This window comes from Sparus aurata, chromosome 6 (genome assembly GCF_900880675.1).
Source record: "Sparus aurata chromosome 6, fSpaAur1.1, whole genome shotgun sequence".
Classification (NCBI taxonomy): domain Eukaryota; kingdom Metazoa; phylum Chordata; class Actinopteri; order Spariformes; family Sparidae; genus Sparus; species Sparus aurata.
In genome coordinates, this window is record NC_044192.1 from 23,960,557 (window position 1) to 23,984,337 (window position 23,781).

General features: G+C 43.2%; 1 long non-coding RNA gene across 1 annotated transcript in view; it reads left to right on the top strand.

Moving 5' to 3' along the window:
• LOC115583151 (uncharacterized) overlaps nt 1-23,781 on the top strand; it is a 36,670-nt gene that overhangs the window by 10,649 nt on the left and 2,240 nt on the right. The window contains exon 2 of the long non-coding RNA XR_003984310.1: nt 2,856-2,966. This is a non-coding gene — a long non-coding RNA (uncharacterized LOC115583151). The remainder of the gene's footprint in view (nt 1-2,855; nt 2,967-23,781) is intronic.

A 23,781-nucleotide genomic window follows, 5' to 3' on the forward strand; every position in this document is an offset into this window, starting at 1 on the left:
AATCTTATAATTTTGAACTTGTTATGTCAATCATATTTATGATTATGATATTTAACTCATAATCTCAACTGTTTTTTTTTATTCCATACTTTTGACTTTCTATCATAATAGTTCCTCTATTTTAATCTCATAATTTCTACCTAGTTTTGTCACATCCCTTTTTTAAACTTGAGAAACAGGCTTTGTTAAACAGGATTTATTTATGTCAAAGCAGAAAACTCTTAATTGAGCCTGGACATGCCAAGTTTTATGTATATAGGTTAATAGTTTGTTGGCTCAGGTCCTTAACACAGTTCCTGCCTCTGTTCCTGTCAGTTACCTTTGAGTGTGTTGGTCAGGTGAAAGGCAGGCCCTCGACCCTGTACATACAGAGTGAATGAGAGACGATGCTGTATGTGCCCAGCTTGTTACATGTATGTCACATAATCAGGGTTCTCCCCAGAAATTTTTAGTATAGCGGCGCACCGTCAGTCAGGGGGGGGGTGCGGGCACTCGTCACTGTCAGTCCGGGGGGGGGGGGAACGCTCGATCGTTCATCGCCGTCAGCCGGGGGCTCGTCGCCGCCGTCAACCGGGGGACGGACGGACGGACGGACGCTCGTCACCGTCAACCGTGGCAGCCCACAAACACCCGCTATAAAGCAGCTAACATTGTTGAGTATAGCGGCGCTGACCTAGCCGTATAGCGGCGCAGCGCCGTTGTTCCACCGTCTGGGGAGAACCCTGCCTAATGTAACGTGTTCAGTAGTAGTTTTAGAAGTCATCACTTAAATATTTTAACATTCCACTGGATTATGCAAACTGTGAACATTTTATTTCCTCACTTGGAGATAAGAAGTGGCAGTGCGATGCAGCACTACACCTGTGGTCACTAGTGACCACTTAAACAATATCAATATCTGCAAAGTGAACAAAATGTGAAGCTCTGGCCTCCCAGTCCTCTGCCACCTTTCACCCTCCCTCTCCCTCGTCTCTTCGCTGCTTTCTTCATTTTCTGCACCTCTCCAGGCGGCATCTCTCACCCGCTCCACTTTCCTCTCTGCTTGTTTACAGTAAGCACGTCCGAGCAGGATGGTTTTACCTTTTATGGCCATTCTTTATCCACGGTAAAAGTGCACTAATACAACGGTATGCTACCCACCGCCCCCTCCTTGTTCTGACCTCCCGGATGGGGTACCAGGGGTGGATGGACTGTGCGCGTGTGTGAGCTTGTGTGTGTGTATGTGTGTGTGCTTGTGTCTGTGTGTACAGACTGGATCACCAAGTCTGTGAAGCTTTCAATTTCTGATGCTTGGTAAAAGCACCTTTTTAAAATGTCTCTCTCATCTACATAGACAGATAGCGTCTGAGGCAGAGGTTTGTTTTGAATGTCTGTCTGTATAAAAATTTCCTCTCACTAGTGTTTAAGTTAGACTGGACCCCCAGTCTATGTCTGACACACACACACACACACACACACATACACACACACACACACACACACACACACACACACACACACACACACATGCATGCATGCACACACTCACATAGCAGGCAGGTGTTACTGAGTTAGACCTGCTGCAAACACATCCAAGCTTTCAAGGGAAGGAGTGTGATCATATAGAAAGAGATGACATATGGCTTTGTGCAGACAGAGTGAGCAAGGACAAGAAATGTCATGTGTCAAAGCAATCTCATTACAGATTTTTTAACCTTTCTTTTAAAACTGTTGACACATATTTCTTTATGCTGAGTTCACTTTTCAAAACAGTCAACACAAAAGTTGTCAACTTGGACCGAAATGTGGATCAATTCTCATTGCTTTCTCACAAAATGCATTGAATTTTGTCTTTTAAATTTCTTTTATTGTGTTCTCACTCAGACTCAACCAACTCAAAACTCAGTGTATTCACAGGATTAAATTTCAAGTTCTAACATAACACAACACTAAGAGCCTATTTTCATTCCTTGGTTACCTTGATGAAAGACAGTTGAGGAGAGGTGGCAGGTGAGGCTAAAATGTGAATCATAACTTGTTCTCATTCCCAGATCGTCAAATACTGTTATGTTTTGTCATGTCCCTCGTAGGGTTAAAGTTTGATTGTATATCAGAGTTCATGTCTGGCAGGAGACAATATTTTTTAATTACTTGATAAAACCTTTGTTCAACAAAATTACCCTTCGGTTTTCATGGGTCTAAGGGTCATTGCAACTGGTGATAATAATAATTAATTTATAAGATGAAACATTGGAAACTCACATTTTCTGAGATGGTTATCATACCTTGAAAATCTCCTACAGTTGCAACTCATAGAGACTCTCAAGGACCCTAGAAACCCGTGTGTCTGTATCTACTAACTCCACTGTAAACCCATCCGGGGCAATATGAGCTACTCAGAGCAACTGCCCCGGCTGTCTATTAACTCCAATATTAACCCAAGTAGCACATGGAGACGGGTCCTCCACTGCTGTTCATGTCCTGTGTGAAACCAAAAGTCAGCGATCTTTTCCTAAACCTAACCAAAACCAAAGTTTTGGGGCCTAAATATTGACCCTACTGCCATACAAGCCATTCTAACCAGGTGTTTACGAGGCTTTCTTGCAGAAAAGCTTGAAGGCAAACTTCTCCCACAAGGATACCTTTTGACCTGTTTAAAATGCTGAGGTATGTGACAAAGCGCCAGTATTCGATGACATGGGAGTGGAAATGGGTTGTGTGTCAATGTTTTGTTTGGTTAAGTACATTGCAAATGTTACATTAACGATCTGAAGAAGAAAAACAACATATGTAGACAGCATGAATTGCTTTTCTGACTGAACTCTGTAATTCCACTCTTGAATGTCGCTGTGATTCTCTCTTGTCCTACACTTCAGATCTTCTCCGTTGATGCTCTTTACTATGTGTCAAGGCCTCCATGTTGGTGTAAGGATCTCAGAGAACTGTCACTATCACCACCAGCTACAAAGGCCAAAGTCATTCAAGAAGTAAGTTCCTGTGTGTATGTGTGTGAAATACTTCTGTGAGTATGTCTGTTTTATTGATGTATTTGTGTGTCTGTTTGCGGCATGTGTGCAGCAGCAGGGGCTTCAGTTAGCCACAGGGTGTGGGCTGGGACCTGACCTCCACTGGTTATGAAATGTCAACGTGTACGTTTTTGAGTGTGTGTGTGTGTCTGTGTGTGTGTGTGTGGCTCTGGAATGCCAGTGTCGAGGGCCTGAGAAACAGCCATGTACAAACAAACACAGGCTCGTCTTTCCCTGTTGCCCTCCTCTGGTCCCTATCACTCACACTCACAGACACACACAGACACACACACACACACACACACACACAAACACACACACAGTGCGGTTGCATGGGAGCGGTGTTTATTGTCTCAGTGTTAACTAACGTTGCTGCCATATCTGGCCTCTGTAATTAGATTTACCTTTCCATGTTTTTCTTTCCCTTCATTCAGCCCTCTCCTGCCTTTTTGCTTTCTCTTTCTCCATCAAAGTTGTTTTTCTTCCATGGGCGGCCCGCGCAGAGGGAAGGGGTTAAGGTAAGGAGGAGAGGAGGATCCCAACTCCACATCTTTTCCTTACTTACATCTTATTTTTCCCCCCTGACTCTGTCACCTGTCCCGTGTCTCCTTGATTTACGTGGGAACAGCAGCACCCTGAGGTTCCTCCCAGAGCGTTGCCAGGGGGATCCCTGCTGTCTATCCCCCTGCCCCTCAGCGACCTCACCCCACCTGGAGGGATGGGATACCTTGCTGTGGGCAAACACACAGGGATCCCCAAAACACAAACATACAGTTAGATTTCAAGCTGAACAGACACTCAGTGGGTCCCTCCTTTAGTCCCAAGGTGTCTCTTCTGTGCACTTCAAAGAGTGTGTGTCAGTTTGTGTTTTCCCCGCAGAGCTGAGGTTGCAACCTGCTGTCAGGGGAGATGTTGTGATCTCTATTGTTGTTTTGCTTTTATCCGTTCTCTCCTTCCATTATGTCTCTCCTCGTCAGCTGGTCCCGGATGCTTTGGGATGTGGAAACAAACACACACAGAAAAAAGACACACTTGCTCACAGGAACGTAGCAATTGTAAAGTTTGTTTTAATACTCATTATCTCGCGACACAGGAGAGAATTCTTGCTCAGAGTTTTGTTTAAAGTCAACGGTGATCTGTGTGTTTCTGTTTGTTTGTGTGTGTGTGTGTGTGTGTGTGTGTGTGTGTGTGTGTGTGTGTGTGTGTGTGTGTGTGTAGGCGGCCGATTTTAGCAACACTCTTTTTAGTGATACAGTCTCTTGTTCTGTTTTGGAAAGAAAGCCTAAAAATGTCCCACTGCTGGGTGAAGTGACCCCGCAGTGCCAGCCGTAAACTCCTCTTATGGTAGTGTTATGACCATGTGTACAGTACTGTGTGTGTGTGTACATCTACGTGGGCTACGCCACTTTGTTTTCCCCTGGAGATTTAAAGCCTTACATGGAGACAAACAGACACCAGAAGCTAACATGGAAGTTCCCCAGACAGGTTTTTTGTTGTGTGTGTGTCCTTCTGTGTCTGTGTGTAGATAAACCTTGGAGGCCCATGGGTGAAGGCTAGCATATCAAAGGTTCAGTAAGCAGGGTATTAAGTATCACTCCCCTGCTAAAGAAGGTTTGGCCCTGTTGAGAAGTGACAACAATAGGTGGCAAAACATCACTAGAGGGGCGAAACCCAGTCCGTTATGCCCCGAAGTACCAGGCTTTTAATCTCTCCAGTTTAAATTTGATGGGCCTGCTGCTGTCAAAATGAACATTTCCACATTTGTGGTCTTTTGTCCTTTTTTTCTGGCAATACTTACACCTGGTTTGCTCTTGTTTCTGAATGCCGACACATGTCTGGATGTACCAAAGTAAAAGACAGGAGAGTTGAGTGCAAGAGGGAATACAAAAAAAAGAAAACTCCTCAGCTGCCCCCTTCTTTGACTCCCTCTCCCCCTCCTCTTCCTCCTCCTCCTCCTCCTCCTTAGCCCTCCCCTCCAGGGAATGTTTTGGGGCCCAGCTCATATTTTGTTTGCACAATGCATTCCTGCAGGCTCTTTATTTATGTCAATCTTCCTTTTGATCAGAGTCCGGTTACCACCAGTTACCCACTCGCTGCTCCTGTGAGTGAAGGAACCCACCTGTGATGCAGGACTGTGTGTTTGTGTGTGTGTGTGTGCATGTGTGTGTGTCTGCAGGAGTCTGGGGCCTTCGTTCCAGGGCAAGTTTACCGTCAATTAATATGGCTAAATGATTCCCTCACATGGTAAAGTATTTATGTAAGGTGATCTGGCTGGTGGCGGAGCCTGGGACATCTGGCTGTGATCTACACCACAGATGGTTCTACCTGCACACACACTAGCTCTATACACACACACACACAAACACACACACACACACACACACACACACACACACACACACACACAGACACACACAGAGTCTGGAGGTGGAGAGGTGAGCTAGACATTGTGTGTGCGAGTGTATGTGTGGTGAACTGTGCGTGTGTATGTGCTCTAGTGCCCGGCTGCCGCTGCTAAAAAGGAAATGGTGAAGTCAAGCCTTTCAGTGGGATGCACGTACACACTGCTGAGAGAGGAGGTCACGCATGCTTGACTTCTGGGCTTGGTTAGGAGAACCAGGCTCTATGAGTGTGCACATGGACAAATAACACAGAAAAACAACAGATTTGGGGAATAACCAGCGAGCATTAGTTATATGGTATATATCCTTGCAAAGAAAGGGAAGAAAGCGGAACAGCTTGCAGAATGAACACCAATCGATCACTATTTGTCTCAATAATTCCCCCTGTATATCATTCCCCCATGCTATTCATATTGCTGTTAGAACAATTTCAGCAAGAGTTCCATGTTTGATTCTTGATTTTTTCATCTGCGAGCACGGAAATAACTGTTGTCATTTAGGTGTCATTTAGTTTAGAGATTTAAGTGTAAATGTTTATATCAAATAAATAGGTTTGCCTGCCTGAAGCTCGCCAAGCATTAAAAGCTGACTTGAACAGTTTGTTGTTTGAAAATACTTCTTTTTAGTATAGCTGCAACAATTACTTGATTAATCAATAAGTTGATTGGAAGAAAATTAAATACCAATTATTTAGATAGTTGATTAATTGTTTCAGTCTTTTTTTAAGCAAAATAGTCGAACATTTGGCGGTTCCAGCTTCCTAAATGTAAAGATTAGCTGCTTTTGTGGTTTTTATTTTTGAATTTTTTTTTTTTTTCACAATTTTCAGAGATCATGAGATTAATTGAATTAGGTGCTGCATTTCCTTGCCTTATATTGGAGAACGGATATGGTTGGAAAACACGGCTGAGGAAAGGGTGTTAAGTGCCACAACACTGGGATTGAACCTGTGATGTTGTGGTTACCACTTGGCTGCCAAGTTGCTCTAGTATAGAATTTTTCTCAAATATTAAAATCGGTAGCAGCCTCAAAAATCTTGTCTGGCAGTATGGCTTTCACTGATAACGTCGAATGTTGTGTCACAAGCTGTTAAACTGTTATGTATTTGGTGTCATGTCCACGCACTTCATCGACAGAGACTGTTCAAAAAACATCTGCCACTGAACTTAATTCAAGTTTGAACTCAGATCCCAGAAACAAACACTTTACCAAATCCTGTATATCTGAAAAAGAAAAATGAAAGCATAATACTCTTTGTCCACCTGTGATGAGGCACCTCTTACTTCTGCTCAGTAGACACCAGTTGAAGAATGTGGTTGCGTTGGACAGCTCCCAGGTGTGAAAGTGTGTGCATTCAAAGACTCCACTTTCCTTAAAGGAGAAATGTAAAAAATATTAGAAGACACGATTTTAATTCTGATTTGTTCCTCTGTCTCTCCCTTATGGATGACATTCATGTTCGTGCTTTTCTTGGCTTGAGAGAGATGGATGCCAGCGAATCTTTGCTTGAAACCAGCCCTCCTCACTGTTCCTCATCTCCCCCTCCTCTCCATCCCTCCATCCTGAAAGAGCCCTCAAGAGATGTGTGTACCCTCTCGCCGCCCGTATCCAAATAATTAATCCAAAGCAATTACTCTCCTCCTTCATCTGTCCGTCGGCCTGCTAACAAAACATTTCGACACGTGTCCTCATCACTCCCCTTTAATTAAGGCAGCACTATTTATCACTCCCCTTTAATTATCCTAGCCTGTTTATCAGTCTGCCTTTAATGGAATAGGCACCAGAGAGATACTCGTACAAAACACACCCCGCTACGCTTTTCCTCGCTTCTGCCAGTTTTGAACTCAAGACGAGAGCGAGAGAGAGAGAGGGAGAGAGAAAAAAAGGAAAACCAACAAAAAACAATTAGTCAAGGAAAGCAAAACAGAGAATTAAAAAAGAGGGAGAGGAGAGGGAAGAAACTCAGAGAGCTGAGGGAGATACAAGTTGTTGTTTTTTGCTTCCTCTCTTGGCAATCAGGGTGATGGCCACACTCGCACACTCCGCTGTGCTTTTGTTCCCCTCGCAGAAAGCTTCCGCAGACTCCATGCAGTTCACACTGAGTTCAAACACACACACACGCACACATGCACACACAAACTGAGATCAAACACACCTCCACAATAGTTCTTTTGTGTTCAGTAACCATGGTTTCTGTCAGGTTTAATGCCTAGCAACATGTGTCACGGGGCAGCCACTCACTGAGAAGGGGAGGGCCGATGGTGCACTTCACAACAGCACAAGTGTTTGACCATGAAACAAATTTTACTATCGTGGCACTTGCTTAGAGGAGTTTGAACAGTAGGAGGGTTTTTTTTTTTTTTTCCCCCCAGCTTCTACCTACACACAGCGGACGAGTGTGGGTATGGTACGCTTGTATGTGTGTGCGGAAGCGACAGACCATGTTTTGCCTCTCCTCACTAGCCGCATTAACAGAGTTGTCCATCAGGCGTTAACCAGCTCAGACAGAGGAGAAACCCACAGGAGAATGGAGGCAGCTGCAGGATCACACCCAGATATAGTGCTCCTCCCCTAGATTCGAACCCGCGGGCCCGGCTGTAGCTGGCTCGGCCTGGGAGCAATTTGGTGAATGTAAATTGTAACCACACATGGGTTGGACTACTAGTAGGGTCTCACACATACACACCCACGCACGGACGAACACACACCTTCACACACGCACACAAACACAAGCTGCTGGTAGGGTCAGAAGTCTGGGTGTCACACCCTGTCATTGCAGATTAAGTTATGCAAAGTGAGGTGGTCGGGCAGCCAACCCCTAGGGCTTAACAAGCAGGAAACACTAATTGGGTCGGCTTGCTGATTGCCATAATTGCTACTGTGTGGTGTGTGTGTGTGTGTGTGTGTGTCTGCACGTCTCTGACTGAGGGAGGAAGACTGAACAACCTGCTAGGTAACATGGCAGCTTTCAGCAATGGACCACTGCCCTCTGAGGAGGAGGAGAAGAAGATAACAGAGATGAGGAAGGGGGAAGGAGACGGAGAGTGATAAAGCAGGGGATTAGAATTATCTCAGGTCAGGAATTACACAGAAAATCTTGATAGATAGATCCTTAGGGAGGAAATTCTTTTCTACACAGGACAAACAAGACATACAGAATTATCCAGAATTATAAAGAGAGAGGAGAGGAGAGACGCAAACAACATGGACACCCTACATCATTTAATTTGACTTAATGACTTATCAAGGTTGTCTTTTGTAGCCCATCTTTTCTAAAGCAAGTCAAGAAGCCTTCCCTTTCAGAGGATGCAAACTTTGACAGCAAAAGAACTACTTAACGCTTCATAATGGATATATATATATATATATATATATATATATATATATATATATATATATATATATATATATATATATATATATATATATATATATTTATAATTAGAAAAGTGGGAGGTTAAGTAGCTTTTTCATGGATGGGCAAATGAGGCTGTGTTTGAAGGTGGGACGTCAGGGATATTTAGGTTTGTTGTGAAATCCGATATTCCAGGGTATAATTGGCCGTTTTTGACTATTTTTGATTTTGCCATTATATTTCACCTTAAACTATTTACTTGGTGTCATTATTTTCAGCACAACCTCACATGTGTGACTGTACAGTTATTTTTTTATTTTGACATACTGTATTAACACAATGGACCTAAAATCACAAAAAAAACATAAAATCCGAGTAGAAAAGGTAAAATTTTTTTACTGTGAAAACCACAAATATGTTTAACAAACCATTTTTTATTACTTATAATGCAAATATAAATTGTTGTTTGCTAAATATGTGCATACATTTAAAATATTTACAAAGTTATATGTAACTATTTACATTTAAATGCAGGCAATGCTCAGGTCTGCCTGTGCTCCTTCCCGCTGAATGAAGAGCTGCACTGCCTGCTCCACATTCTCCTCATTGTTTTGACTCAATAAACAAAAAACCGACTCCACTACACACTAAACACCCTACACCAAACACTACATAACACACTAACTATACGGCTTAGGCGCGGCGCCCAAGCATTTTTGCCTCCCGCCTAAGCAGGGTTCTCCCCAGACGGTGGAACGGACGGACGGACGCTCGTCACCGTCACGCGCGGAGTATAGCGGTGCTGACCTACCTAGCGGTGTAACAGTGCAGCGTCCGTCCGTCCCCCCCCCGGACTGACGTTGATGAGCGTCCGCGCGCAGTCTCAATAATCCACAACAGTCAGTTTAGATGCACAGAACAGAACGGGACCGAACCGCAGGCAAAATCCACACACGCACACAGACAGACAGTGATTCCTTGCTTTTATAGAGAGATATTGCAACTGAATCTGTAAATGAAACACACTTAAACATGTGCAGTGAGCTTCTGAAGTACAGCAAATGCTCAAACATCAATACGTCCCCTCAAAGAAGAGGACACATCAGAAATATTACTCCAACAAGTCTGGTTGAAGTGTTGTATGGGCAGAGTTATGGTAAATGATTGTCAGCTGTAAAAACTATGGCATCAAAAATATCTCTTAAAATTCCATCAATAGATCTGGTACTTAAAGCATGCCACGGTAAAATGACAGCATGCGCCGTGGATTAAGTACATTCCATTCTTATGCTTATTTAAAAATGACCATCGTGCTTCACTTAGAGAGGAGCAAGATATAAGGTTTCAGACAAAAAGTAATCACGACAGAAAACATTATTGTCAGTCGCACATTCGTGTTAATAAACCCTCGGGCTAACATGCTTATTAAATTGAAATAGGCTACATCAAGTTGGGGTCTGCAGCAGAGTAATTTTCGCACAAGGTTTTTTTTTCTAGACTGATGTAATTGGCTGCTGATGTACACAGCTGTTGTGTGTGAGGTATGAGCCCCTCCACATCCTCTCATTCAGCCAGCTCTGCCCTGTTGCACGACACTCTAGGAGAGAGCTTGAAGAAGCAATGGCACGCTTTAAGAGATTTAATTTTCATGTCCTGTACCTGTTTTCAGTGTGTGCATGCTCATTCACCCTGGTGTCGACAGAACACAACTATAGAGTTTGTTTCACATGCTCGCCTCTTTTCTTTGACATAATTCACTGAACTGTTACGTTCAGATATTGCAAAATACCCTATTTAGTGTACCTCACTGATTACTTTGAAAGTTTGTGTCCACAGGGATGGGTGACAAGTCCTTAAAATAAAATCATGATATTTCAGGGTATTGCTGGGAATAGGATTCATGACAATATGACAAAATACTAAAAAATATTTTGGGTCTAGAACTCACAGTCCTTGGAGTTACTGCTCTAGCTGTATTAAAACATTTTTTTCTGCTTGAGTTGAAGAAATAACTTTGTTTGTATTGCCAAATGTTGTTGTTAGTCTCCTTGCACTTCTTACATATTGCCCTCATTTGCTGTTTATCAGATCTGTAACAAAACCACTTCCACACTGCAGAAGTCTGGAATTAATAAAATTGTATCAGTACTAATGCCATTATTGATTCTGCTTATTAGATTCTGTATAGATTCTGTTATTGATTTCTGCTAAAAATGTTCGTTTGTCAGAAAAAGGTGCTAAGCCTGCCTGCTTGACGCTAATTTTATCATTACTCTCAGTAACATGCTCTCGACTGGGAAGCAGTGGCACTCTTATGATTGTCAAATTATAGCATTTCTGGGGCCTATTGTAAAGCTTCCTGGTGCATAAAGTTGCTCCTTGTGACGAAATGCCAAGAAAATGTCTAAAATTCTGATGTTTTTGAAGAATTTTGAATGGTGGAAAACTGCTAGGAGTAGGTAGTAGGTAAAGTTTATCACCATGAGTGATTTGATGTCATTACTCTGCAATGCCTGTTTGAAAAACACCTCATGCCAGAATTGAGAAAAGGAACTGATAAGCTTGGAGGCATCTGTACTGATGGATTGGACAATTTGGAACTTTGGTTCTCAGCAGTCCTAGATAGAGATGCACCGATTAATCGGCAACCGATCGCATTGGTTTTGATCGGAGTTCTCAAAATAGATCAAATCAGGCTGATCAGATGACGTTACAATATAGAGACAGTGCATTGACTGCATGCAGGGTGGGAAGTTGCCCCGCACTTTGGCCTTGATGCAGCTTAAAAAAAAACGGCTACAGTGGCCTCTGTGCCCCTGGCCCGGTCAGCGTAGCGAGCTTGCCTTTAATTGCAGCCAGTAGTCACTCACAGTAACTTCAGTGAGTCCGCGGTTCGCACAGGTGGAGTCTCATCATCACGATGATCTCACGTGAAAGCATCTCAAACAGCAACAGGGTCTCAAAACAGAAGAACGAAACTTACAGCACAGCGAGCGAGCGCAGCCGGTTTTGACATGATACGTAACTGACTTATGTGGTAGGATTTAGTCCGGTAAAGTTGGAAATATATTCGAAGATTCAAACTTCCCGGATCAATAACTCACAAGTGAAACCTTGTTAAAACACAAACGACGGCTCTTTCCTACCGTAGTAAGGAAGACAACGAGCTACAACCGTATGTTAATCAAAACGAGCGTCTGGACATTAACTCTGGTCTGTATGGTCAGCCGGCTGTGAGACGAGGGCGCAGGGACCGTCTACAAAGTGCAACACTGAAAAGAGAAACTACAAAAAATTCAGTAACTTCACTTTTATTCAGAGTGTAGTGTCACCAAAATCACTCCACACATCAGTGGTCTCCTGCTGGTTATTGTACAATTTTTTGTTTGGAAAAAATGTGCTTTGCCATAATTTTGGGGAATTTCTAATGGGAGAAATATTCAATAACACTAATAGAATAGAATAGAATAGAATTACTTTAATGATCCCAGACTGGGAAATTATTTAATATTCAGTGTGGTGTCACAAAAATCACCTCACCCTAACCCTACTTAACAAAAACTACTTTGTAATGTAACTTTAACTTGATTTTGGTATTAAAAAATGTTTTAATACATAATCCATGTCTTATTATAAATTAGGATGTAATGGTATCAGTCTGAAAGGTAAATCAACAAATTTTACCTAGTGGTCTTTGTGCCCTGTCATGTGGCCTTGGTGCCCCTGAAAAAAAAAGTGAAGGCCAAATGGACTTGCCCCTAAAATGACAAAATTCCCACCCTGACTGCATGCATTCCCACTAGTAAGCTACAGTTACTCTATGTAAGCTGAGTCAAAGTTGTCTCTAAGAGAGTCTCTAGAGTGTGAAATATTGCACATTGCCTCAGCCTGCAATAAAACGGTGGTCAATTCATGATACTTTCTCATCTCCTAGTTTTTATACTTAATAATACAATGTCAATGTTGTGTAAGAAGAATCATTAATAAAATATATGAAAGTTACACAAGACAACAATATAGAAGAATTTATGGATTTGACACTGTGATCGGTGATCGGCAATATCGGGATCGGCAGATATTGCTTTTGGTGATCGGTGATCAGTGATCGGCCCCAAAAATCCTGATCGGTGCATCTCTAGTCCTAGAACTGACTCCTCCACTGTGAAGCTGGTAGCAGCGTTACTTTTGGTTTCAGCCATGCTTGTTGTTGCTGTGTATATAGATATGACTTGATTATGTCAACAAGTTGGAGCAATGCCATTATCATAGTAGGATTTTTCAAAAGAAATCCCATTCAGATATGGTACTGATATTATGGATATGATATGGCCCATCCCGTGTGTCTGTGACCTGCAAGATTCATCTCAGAATCTTTATTCTTTTTGACGTAACTCAACCTCCGGCTCTACGTTTTCATCTGTACAAGCTTTTCTGCCCCTACTTGCTCTTCCTTCCCTCACACACACGCACGCACACGCACGCACGCACACGCACGCACGCACACACACACACACACACACACACACACACACACACACACACACACACACACACACACACACACACACACACACACACACAGGCAACCTAACCTACACTGTCTCTCTGCCTAACTTCCTTATTTAATGTGCTTTGGATGGTTCCACTTGTGGAGCTGAATGAACCAGCACACTCCTCTAGTCCTAATTGCCTGCTTTCGTCAGCCCTTCCCTGGCACACACATACACACGCACACACTCATGCACCTACACACACCCCTATGAGGTGCTAGCGCCCAGTGTGGCTAACCATGCACAGCTACAAAGGCAGTGTTGGGCCCTGTTAGTCCGTTAACCAGTCTCTGTGCAAGTGCTCCCAGCAAGCGTGCTGGATTTTAGGGTTTAGTGTCCCACTGAGACAGAATAATGAGTGTATGTTTCTAATCTGTGTGCATGGGGCTGCGGGTGTGCATGTGTGTTTGTGTGCGGCAGCAATGCTGGAGAATAATGAGTGTGTGTTGCTAATCTGGGCCCTAGGAGACTACCTCTCCCTGCTCCTCTCACACTGTCTCAAATCAGCGGCCTCTCTCTCACTCTCCTCCTCTCACTCTCTGTATGTAGGCTAATTTAGCGCCTGCTTTGATGCGTTCTCCTGCGGGCCTGCGTTTCTCATATCCAAATGCAGGGATTAGTGGTCTTTTATTCTCCAAAGCCCATCTCATCCTGTTCTCCCTCTTTCTGTCTGCTTGCCGTCTCCCCGACCCTTGGAAACAGTGGCAGGGACTTAACAACCTGACAACAACTGCTTTGTTGTTGTGTTTTTGTGTATCGGTTGTTAGCTTAGGCGCTTAGGCCTTTGTGGGCATGGTGTTTGCTTGTGCTTCTGGGGATACGTGTCAATAGGGAGTGGGCTGCAGGGGAGATTTGCCAGGGATGACAGGAAATAAAGATGAGGAGAGGTGAGAAGAGAGGAGTAGATGGAAGTGGTGAGTAATTTAACAGCCACTATCTTGTTTTAAGATTCATTAGGAGGAATAATGGGAAATTATGTGGAACTAAGTTACGTCTCTGGGTGACATCATGAATCCCTTTGTAGCAAGCTTTGTGCGGGTATTTCTGCATGTTTGTGTGTGTGTGCACATGAGTGTGTGTGTGTGTGTGCGCGAGAGAGAGAGAGAAAGAGAAAGAGATGGCAGGTCTCTTGGTGATATGCTAAATCCCTTTGTAGAGACAGGGACTGTCACTTCTGAGTGTGTGCGTGATGAAAGTGAGTGTTAAGCAGGAGACGCAGCCAGCATGCTCCCACAGAGACAACACACAGACACGCGCACACACACACACACACACACACACACACACACACACACACACACACACACACACACACGCAATACACAACTCTCAAAGTGAGAAAAAAAAGTGTCTTGATGATCTTTCGACAGATCTGCAGAAGTGGCTTAGGCAGTTAGGGCACCTCTAGGACTCTTCACACACTCAAACACACACACACACACACGCACACACACACACACACACACACACACCTTCCAAACTTGTGCAGACACATGGTCCTTAATTTGTGTATGAGGACCACAGAAGGGTTATTGGACAACACCTACCTACTGCAGCCCCAAGTACAATCATCATAAATAATGCTATATTGAACACACCTGCTAATGGAACTACTATACATTCTCATTAACTGTGCTGAGCTGCAGGTCTTACAGCAATAATGAAGAATACCACAAAAGTCGTATGAACTTCACCCAATGAGGGTTTTTAGACATGAGCCGCAATGTGCAGGACCGTCGAAACTTGTGCAACATTAAGCTAAAAATATTTGTAATCCATGGCAATGGTGACATGTGTGTTGCTTATTGCAGAAATACAATTGTCAGCATTTGAGAGGAATGCAAATGTTTTGGATTAAAAGCAGACAGTCACTGCACACGGCATCTTTTGACCATCCAACCTGACCTGTTGGACCGCCTCATGGAGGAGAGGACAAGAGTCTGGATAAGAGCCGTGCTAATTCAACTTGGATTAAGGCTGCTCATGGAGAATGATCAGCAGGGAAATTAAATGGACGATATGGCTCTGACTGGCTAAACGACATGAAATCAGGGACTGTTGTGCCCTCATCTTTACAGAGACCTGTCTCCAGCACAGCATCCAGGATCAAGCTGCTGCAGTTGAGCCCTTGGGTGGATTAAGTTGACAGAGCGCAGGATGAGGAGCGGTGGACTCTGTGTGTCCATCACTGATGCTGGTGCTCATATGCAGTTAATGTTGGTGGACATTCACTTCTAATGTGAAGATGCCTACCTAAATATCATCACCAGCTTGTTGCTGCTGCTCACATTCACCCAAATGCAAATTTTGAAAAATAATTATGTGGGCATTTATGTATTTATGTCCAGAACCTAAATAACTATGTGATCTATGTTTGTGTAGCATAACGAGTTACAAAATCTCCTTTGACTATGTGTTGAATAATGAACAATAAATAGTATTGAGCTAGTTACCAGTATTACCAAGATATTTAGATATTTACATTTTGAGTCATATAGTCCACCTACAGTACACATGCTACCATAACCACGCACATCTCTCCGATTTCTAACTAATCAAGAATCATTGATACTTAAACTCGTAAGTAATGTCTTCTCAGCTCTCAAGATATTCTGTAGTTCTTCCTCTGTTAGCAGGTGCCGCTGAGCTACTAGCTCCAGTAATGTTTCAAGTAACCCTCGAAATTTGCCATCCACTTGAGATATACCTGCCAGACAAAAGTGAGCTGACACATGCCTGTGTTGAACAGCCATGGCATTTTCTCAAAAATGTAAAATGATTGCTTGACTTGAATTAATTTCAAGTAGCACAGGGACAGACAGTTCATGGGAATTAGAGCCACAAACCAAGAAAAGAAAAAGTCCCCTTCCACCATCCTCGTGAAAGAAAGTGTCACCGTTCAGACTAACAGCAATACGATGTACCTCAGTGACGTTCAAGTAATACAGTGGGAAAAAACACTGGCAAAATGTTGTTAAATATCACCAAAAACTGGCGGAACAAATCTTGGGAATTCAAGATCCTGTCAGCCAATTCAGAAAAAAGAAGCCACCACATATATATAAATACATCATCATCCTTTAAATCATGTACCCCGGTCCGTCTACCCCCTCTGTTTCATTTGTTCTTTTCTGTGTCATTTCCATTGTTGTGGCTGTAGGAGCCTCTTGATTCTTTGCTCTGTGTTGACTGTGATTGAGAGTGACCTCGGACCTCTCCCGCTCTATGGAATTCCATACATGGTGCGTCTGTGACCCTCTGACCTCCAGCTGCGCTCTGATTCTATTGGCTGAAAGGCTCCCTGTGCCGTACAGCAAAGTGCCACCAGTCAGAATCAAGGGGTCAAAGGTTGAGACTCGTGGAAATGAGGCAATGGACTATGGTCTGCCTCTTACAGCCTGGCCACAATAACATCATTCTGCGCACACAGCGCAGCACACATGAGAAAAAAAGAGTATTTAAGAGGAAGAGAAGCAGAAGACATCAAACTTTTTTATCAGGATATTTTTCAGAATTCAGTGACATAACTGAGAGATGGGACTGAATCAGATTTAGGTCTGGAAGCATTTCTCAGATTCATTTCAATGCTGATCTTATTTTGTATGTGTAGTCATTATTCCTATTGGCCACGATGAACATTGTTCTCATCGAGTTAATTACACAGGTCTCATTATGAGGCGACATTGTTACAGTCAGGTCCAGCAGGGAAATAAACCCAAGCAGTCAGACAATTAGCTCATTATCCAAACCACCTTTTACCACTTTGTTTGAGGGTAGAAGCAGAACGGAGTTCGCCTGTTATGTTGCCAATAAAGCTCTTGTAACGCAAAGAAAACTCAATCCAAGTCAAGTGTGTCTGTGACTAATATTTACAGCTGACATTTTAGATAATAATTTTACAGTTTGGCTTCTCTCTTAATGAACATCTCCCTCATGTCTTTTTGTTTTTGCATTTCTGCTTTATTGTGATAGTAACAGCTGGAGAAAGACAGTAAAGGCAGGAAAGAGAGAGAGAGGAGACGACATGCCGCAAAGGGCTTTGGCAGTTCAACCAAAGCTGCTGCAGTAAGATCTAATGATCTTCATGTATGGTATTTGCACTACCAGGGTAGCTACCTTGGCAGCTACCTTGGCGCCCTTTATCTTAGTTATGCCTTAGGGCCCAGACACACCCATCGGCCATTGTGGAGGCTGTAGGTGAGTGTCTGTGCTAGTCGGTCCTTGTGGGCGGCTTTTTGGCAGATTTTTGGCAGATTGAGCAGCCAGTCAGTGAGAGAAAAAACACTCTTATTGGCTGCCCAGCTAAGCGAATCAGTGCAAGAGTGCAGCTTATTCTTATTCTTCGCCTCTTTGCCAGTGCCAATTGCAACTTTTTATCAGACATACTCTTAAAGGTTAAAGGTGGACATAAGTTGGTGAGAGCTGTGTCAATAATGTTGCTGTATCATAACAATGGTTTGTATATTCATAGTCCATTGTCATCCAGTTTCCCTTCGTGAATATGAATGCAGGCTACCGCTACCTGGTGAAATAGAGAGGTATTTCCTCTCATGCAGGCACAGAGCTAGTTGGCCAGTGGCAGAAGTCTTTGCTGTGTGTTCAAGTGCAGCTTTTTGGCGTAAAAGTGAAAGAACAGTCGGCCTTCATCACTACTAGTTCTAAGATGCTGTTTTGTTGTGTAAGGTTCCTAATGAATTCTCTGCAAAAATCAGTCACAACCAAAGTGAAATTGTGTACTTTATACTTATGTGACTCCTGCGATTCAATCCCAAACCTCTGAACTTACTTCAAGTGCAACCAAACTGTAAGCCCAACACTTTTCAGGTTATAGAAACATCAAAGATCTGATAACTTAACGCACTGATCACACTCTCAACATCAATGTCCAGACTGTCCAAAACTTTTCTATGATTCCTCTGTAATCAAAATTAACTTCAAGTATCCCCCGCCCTCACTCTCCGATCACTAAACTTTGGTCTTTGTCAAAGTGAAATGCCCTCCGTCTTCCAGACAGAGGTGGGTGGAGGGGGTGGAGGTGAGGCTGTCAGCAGTGGCAGCACCTGGCTGTGCAGCAGCCTTGATCAAGGCCCTGGATTGGACATGAACATAGAGCGCTCATCTCCCCGTACCGCTCAGCCAGTGACACTGTTACAGGACAGGCTGACAGACAACGCCTTAACTGTCTCCCTGCCCGCCTTTGAATGGCCTTTAAAAACAGGCAGGTACAGGAAAGTGAAGGAGAGGGGGAGCGGTCGTCCTTCTTCTTTTTGTCTTCATGCTGACAGGTCAAAGACGAGTTCCTCTCAGTTTGGTCTTTGCACTTCCGACCCCCTTTCATCTGTCTCTACTCTTCTTTTACCTTCTTCATGAAGGAAGAGTGAGCTGTAGTCACACAACATATAATACATGCAAGTTTGAGCCCTTTCCGTCTTCTCTTTTCCTTGCAACCACTAGTACTATGTACTCCCGGCAGAGATTGAGGCTGCCTCTGACCCCTTCTCCCACCATCCCTGCACCCATCCATGGCACGCTGTTTTCTGTTGCCTCCGTTGTGGGGATTACTTTTCACAGAGGGAGGGAGAGAGGTGGAGAGCTGGAAAGAGAGAAGAGAAGGTCCAGAAAAGAGCCCTAAAATAACTGTCATGCAAGTGGACAGGCAGTGATTAAGGATTTAACTGATCATCCTGGGGCTGACAGTGAACCAGCTATTATCTAGCAGGAATCAAACGCTGCTCAAAGCCCTGGGAGGCTCTCTGCGCCTCTCAGCATCTCTCAGCTCCTCTCAGAGGCCTGGCCAACATGAAAGGAGACGTCAGGGTCTGGCAGCTGACAAGCCATGGAGAGAGAGAGAGAGAGAACGACAGAGAGAGAGAGAGAGAGAGAGAGAGAGAGGAGAGTAAAGTAATGAGATCTTTATTTTGGCCGTTACCTCAGGGACTGTTGATCTGTGTTGTGGGGATGTACAGCGGAATACAAAGACCCACTCTGTTTGTTTATGTGGGAACTCCGTCTGTCCATGTGTGCGTATTTGCGCGCGCATGTTGGATGTCGCTCACAATTAGTGGAGTAAAAAGTCATTCATTAATCCTGCAATGCCTAACAAATGACAGGAAACTAGACACTACCAGATGAATAAATGAATAACCGGGATGAAAAAAAAAGAAGTAAATCTTTATCAAGACTGTGGTGAGAACATAATTACACTAAGGAGGAAATTAGTGAATTGGTCTCTCTGTGTGTGTGTGTGTGTGTGTGTGTGTGTGTGTGTGTGTTTGTGTGTGTGTTATGTTGGTGTGGTTTCACTGTTTGTGTTCTTCTTCTTCATCAAAGTCCTTTCCATGACACAAGAGACTTTACACTTGATCCTCTTGCTGATCTCCCCCCTGAAGTATGAGCTTCTGTGTGTATGTGTGTGTGTGTGTGTGTGTGTGTGTGTGTGTGTGTGTTCGTGTGTGTGTGTTGTGCAAATGTTGTGGTGAAGTCTTTGCACTGTAGTCGTTAAGCTTTACTTCCTGGATGTGGTATTTATAGTATAATACCAGCACTGGTGTCCGCTGCTTTGAGATAATGCGCTAGCAGCTGGATGGTTACAAGCAGTGGTGAGCAGCCCATAGGTGGTGCTCCATCTGTGGTCTGTTGTAAGATTTACTCAGCAAGGTAGAACAACAACAACAGCTCTCTGATGAATTACTCTAACTTAATGCTCTTTTCTTACAGCATGCCTATTCAACTAGTTTTTGAGATGAAGTCTTGTGTTGTCCGTATGATTCATGTGAATTCCCTCTGCTCGAACAGCCAGGGTTAAAACTTTTTAATGAAATGAGTGTTTTGGTGCTTTGCAACAGGCACAACTAATGAATGGACTAATTAGCCTACTAACAAATGATCAAATGGCTGGAATGAGGTTTGTGAAAGGGCCACTTTCTTACATTACTTAGTAACACCACGTTGATTGTTATGTAACTTTTCACTTCATGGTGTCAGATATCGCCTGTCCTCTGTTTTGTTGCTTTGTTTTGATGAGCAGTGTTCTCATAGTTATCATAGTCAAGTTAATTATTAGATTAAAGACTAACTTTAACCTAATTCATAAAACATGGCAGAAGAGGGACATATAATAAAATGTTGTTGTAATAAGCTAACTACAGTTACAATAATAAAAACTGAGCTTCCGTTTCATATTTTTCCCCTGCATTCCTGATCTAAAAATAAAAATAAAAATCAATTTCCTTTTTTTTTAGTTGGAAATAATCAAAAATGATATAAACTATAGAAACATTTTTGACTTCATGACTGTAAGTATTGTGTTACGAGGCGATCTACCAACGTTAGCATGCTAACCAGCTAATTAACACTTCCCCTGTTCCCCGAGCTTACAGTCCAGACTACTAGCTGCATGGCTAACTGAGCTTACAAGCAAACAGAAGCTACAGTTAGCGGCCAATTCTTCACAGACAGCCTGAGATGTGTTTGTTCATCTGTTCTGCAGTCACTCTTCAGCTCTGGCTATTAAATAAAGGCAAAAGCCAAAATATAGAGATACATACGAACATAAACAATACCATGCTTGAGCTGAATGACAGCATCATAATGGGATTTCTGCCCTCCATTTTCTCAACATACATAGCGGCCAAGATATGAGCATCCTTTACATTAGGTGCCACTTTTCTTCTGTATCAGTGTCTCCCCTTGTTTACTCTATAGCAGCAGTACGGGTTCCCTCAACGCAGCCTTGAACTTGGTGCGTGTAGTTTCTCAGTGTCTTCAAGGACCATTGCATTTTCCTTGCTTTACACACACACATACACACGCATACATGCACATACCCATGCACACAAGCTCACTCGCTCATGCAGAGATGAGTGCTGTGTTCCTTCCTGAGGTCCCTTCACACATTAGACCAGCTCTAATAATAAAAGGGAGAGGAGTCAGAGTGGATCCTTTGAGTGTTCAGTTGAGGGCGGGTGACCCACTTATCCATTCCTCAGGCTTTGTCTGGGCCTCTGGGTTAACCCACTTACCCACTCCCCAGGCTTCTGCCAGGCCCTGGAGTGAAGGCCGGCTTCTTTTCTCATCAAACAACTGCTCTTAATAAAGGCCAGGGGCTGGGGAGCCTGAAGCCCACGGAGCCCTGTGTGTGTGCGTGTGTGTGTGCGTGTGTGTGTGTGTGAGTGTGTATACACATACAGACCTACACAACAGTGCACTCATCAGCACAAAACCCACTTACACGGTCCTTAGTAGTTTTCTGCTCAAACAGGGAATTTGTTCCAAACCTTTATCGTCATTTGTGATGTTTCTGCTTGTGTGTGTTTTCTGTAACTGTGTTTCTCCTTCTGTGCATCCGTATCTGTGTGCATATCAGCTTAGAAATCTCTCTCTGTCTCCTCCAGCACCAAACTGCATTTGCATTTTAATTATGTCAATGTTTGTTCAAAAGCATGACAGGCGCTCAGACATGACAAAATGGAAATAAGGGACTTAAACTGGGGAATTACAGCCCATTCGCACATGTTTTTGTGCGACGCCAACATGATGTACATCCCAGTGTCCCGATTGTGAAACCCTGCTCTTTCACGCCTCTTAATCCTGCTGTGGGGGTTACAGGGGAGGCTCGCTCAGGGGAAAGCTGAACAGTTTCAGGAGCACAGGAAGGAATTTATTATCATCGAATTTGCCATGTTCCATTATTTGAAATAGTTTTGTTTCATGGTCTTTTTCTTTTGTTTTGCTCTTCTCCAGTCTTCCCCCTCATTTCCCCTGCTGAGCTATGCAACTTTTGCACAGTGGTCGGGATGGAAATGACACATTTTGAATTTTGTTAGATTTGTCAAATGTTTGTCTCATCATCTGAGAAATGTACATGCTTGTTTTCTTTTTCAAAAGTCATATGTGAAAATCAAATTCATCTGCCCTTTACGTGCTAGATATGGTTAGCCTAGCTTAGCATAAAGACTGCAGAGGGAGCTTGCTAACCTGGCTTTGTCCACATTGAATCATATGCCTACCAATGCCCCCGAAGCTGGCTGAACCATATGTCGAAGAGAGATGACAGGATAAGATGGGTAAATAAAATATCTTAAGAAGAATTGGCAGATCAGGCTAGCAGAGCTTTGCTAGCTGTTTCACCTGTCCAATCTGTATGCTAAGCTAGGCTAACCCTGTCTTGAATCTGGCACTGTACTTAACCCACAGACATGATTGATCTCTGACTCTAGGAAAAAGAGAATATAAGACTAGTGACCATCTTGCAGTGGGGTCACACCAGCCCTGATGCTTGTCAGCGTGTTCGCGTTACAACCCATAAGTAACTGATATCTGCATTATTGCATTAGTACTCAGGGGTCAGACCATGGCCATGTTGGCACTCAGCTTTAATTTTTAGCTCAACTTCACACCTGTGAAGTTTCGTAAATACATCTTGCACTGTCCTGATGGCAAAAAGACACACACAGACCCCCCCCACACACACACACACACACACTCATGTAAGGAAATGTCACTGACAACCAACAGTAGGTACAGGTAACATTACAAGGTTTGTATTTATATAAGCAGGGTTGGTTCTCTGAAAAGATGTCATTCAAGGGCGAATAATTAAAAAATATATATGCATTTTACCTTGTACAGAACTCAAGGTGCAGACTCAAGGACTCCGAGGAAGATTTCAGGCAACGTAATTAGGGGCTCATATGAGGTACAGCTGGAAAACAAATGCAAAATGGTGCATCAAAATTCATTCAACACATCTTGGAGCAAGCTCTGTTTTTTTAGCCCATTTTTAACTAATTATGTTTTTAAAAAGTGTTTGGGGGTTGGGGTCATGTCCTCAGCGTCCCCACTAAATAACAGCCAAGCTCACAAAATCAACAACAATACAAACAGAAGCATTCCTTTAAAGACGTCATCATTTATCGACCTGACTGAGAGCTAGTGAAATAAGACTACAAGAATAACATCTTTAGTTGAGGTCTGGTGTGTTTACCTCTTGTTCTAACCTCACTATAAAACCGTTTTGTCGTCTTCCTCTGGCATGTTAACAAATAGTGCAAAAGGGGCAATAAGGAAGAGTCAAAAGTCAGCTACATAGCAATATGTATCTGCTCTATCTCAAGTTTGCTAACAATACCATATCTAACATTAGGCACCGTCATACCAAAAAACAAAACAACCCCCAAATGTTGAATAGGCCTATTTCCTGGAGGACATTTTGACATATGTTATGATTAGAAAGGCGCAGGTATAAAAAATAAAATGAGTTATGGCAGAATTTCCTTTCAGCTGCTTGGTTTCAGGGTCCTGGTATTGTGCATGCTGACTCAGTGTTTACTTTTTATTGTGTTGCTCCTTTTGTTGTAAATGATATTGTCTGGTGAGACCCCATAGGTCACTTTCAGACGTGGATAAACAACCAAGCAGGAGCGTACATGTAGTTCCCCATATCACCTGTCCTATCCCCTTCATTTCTG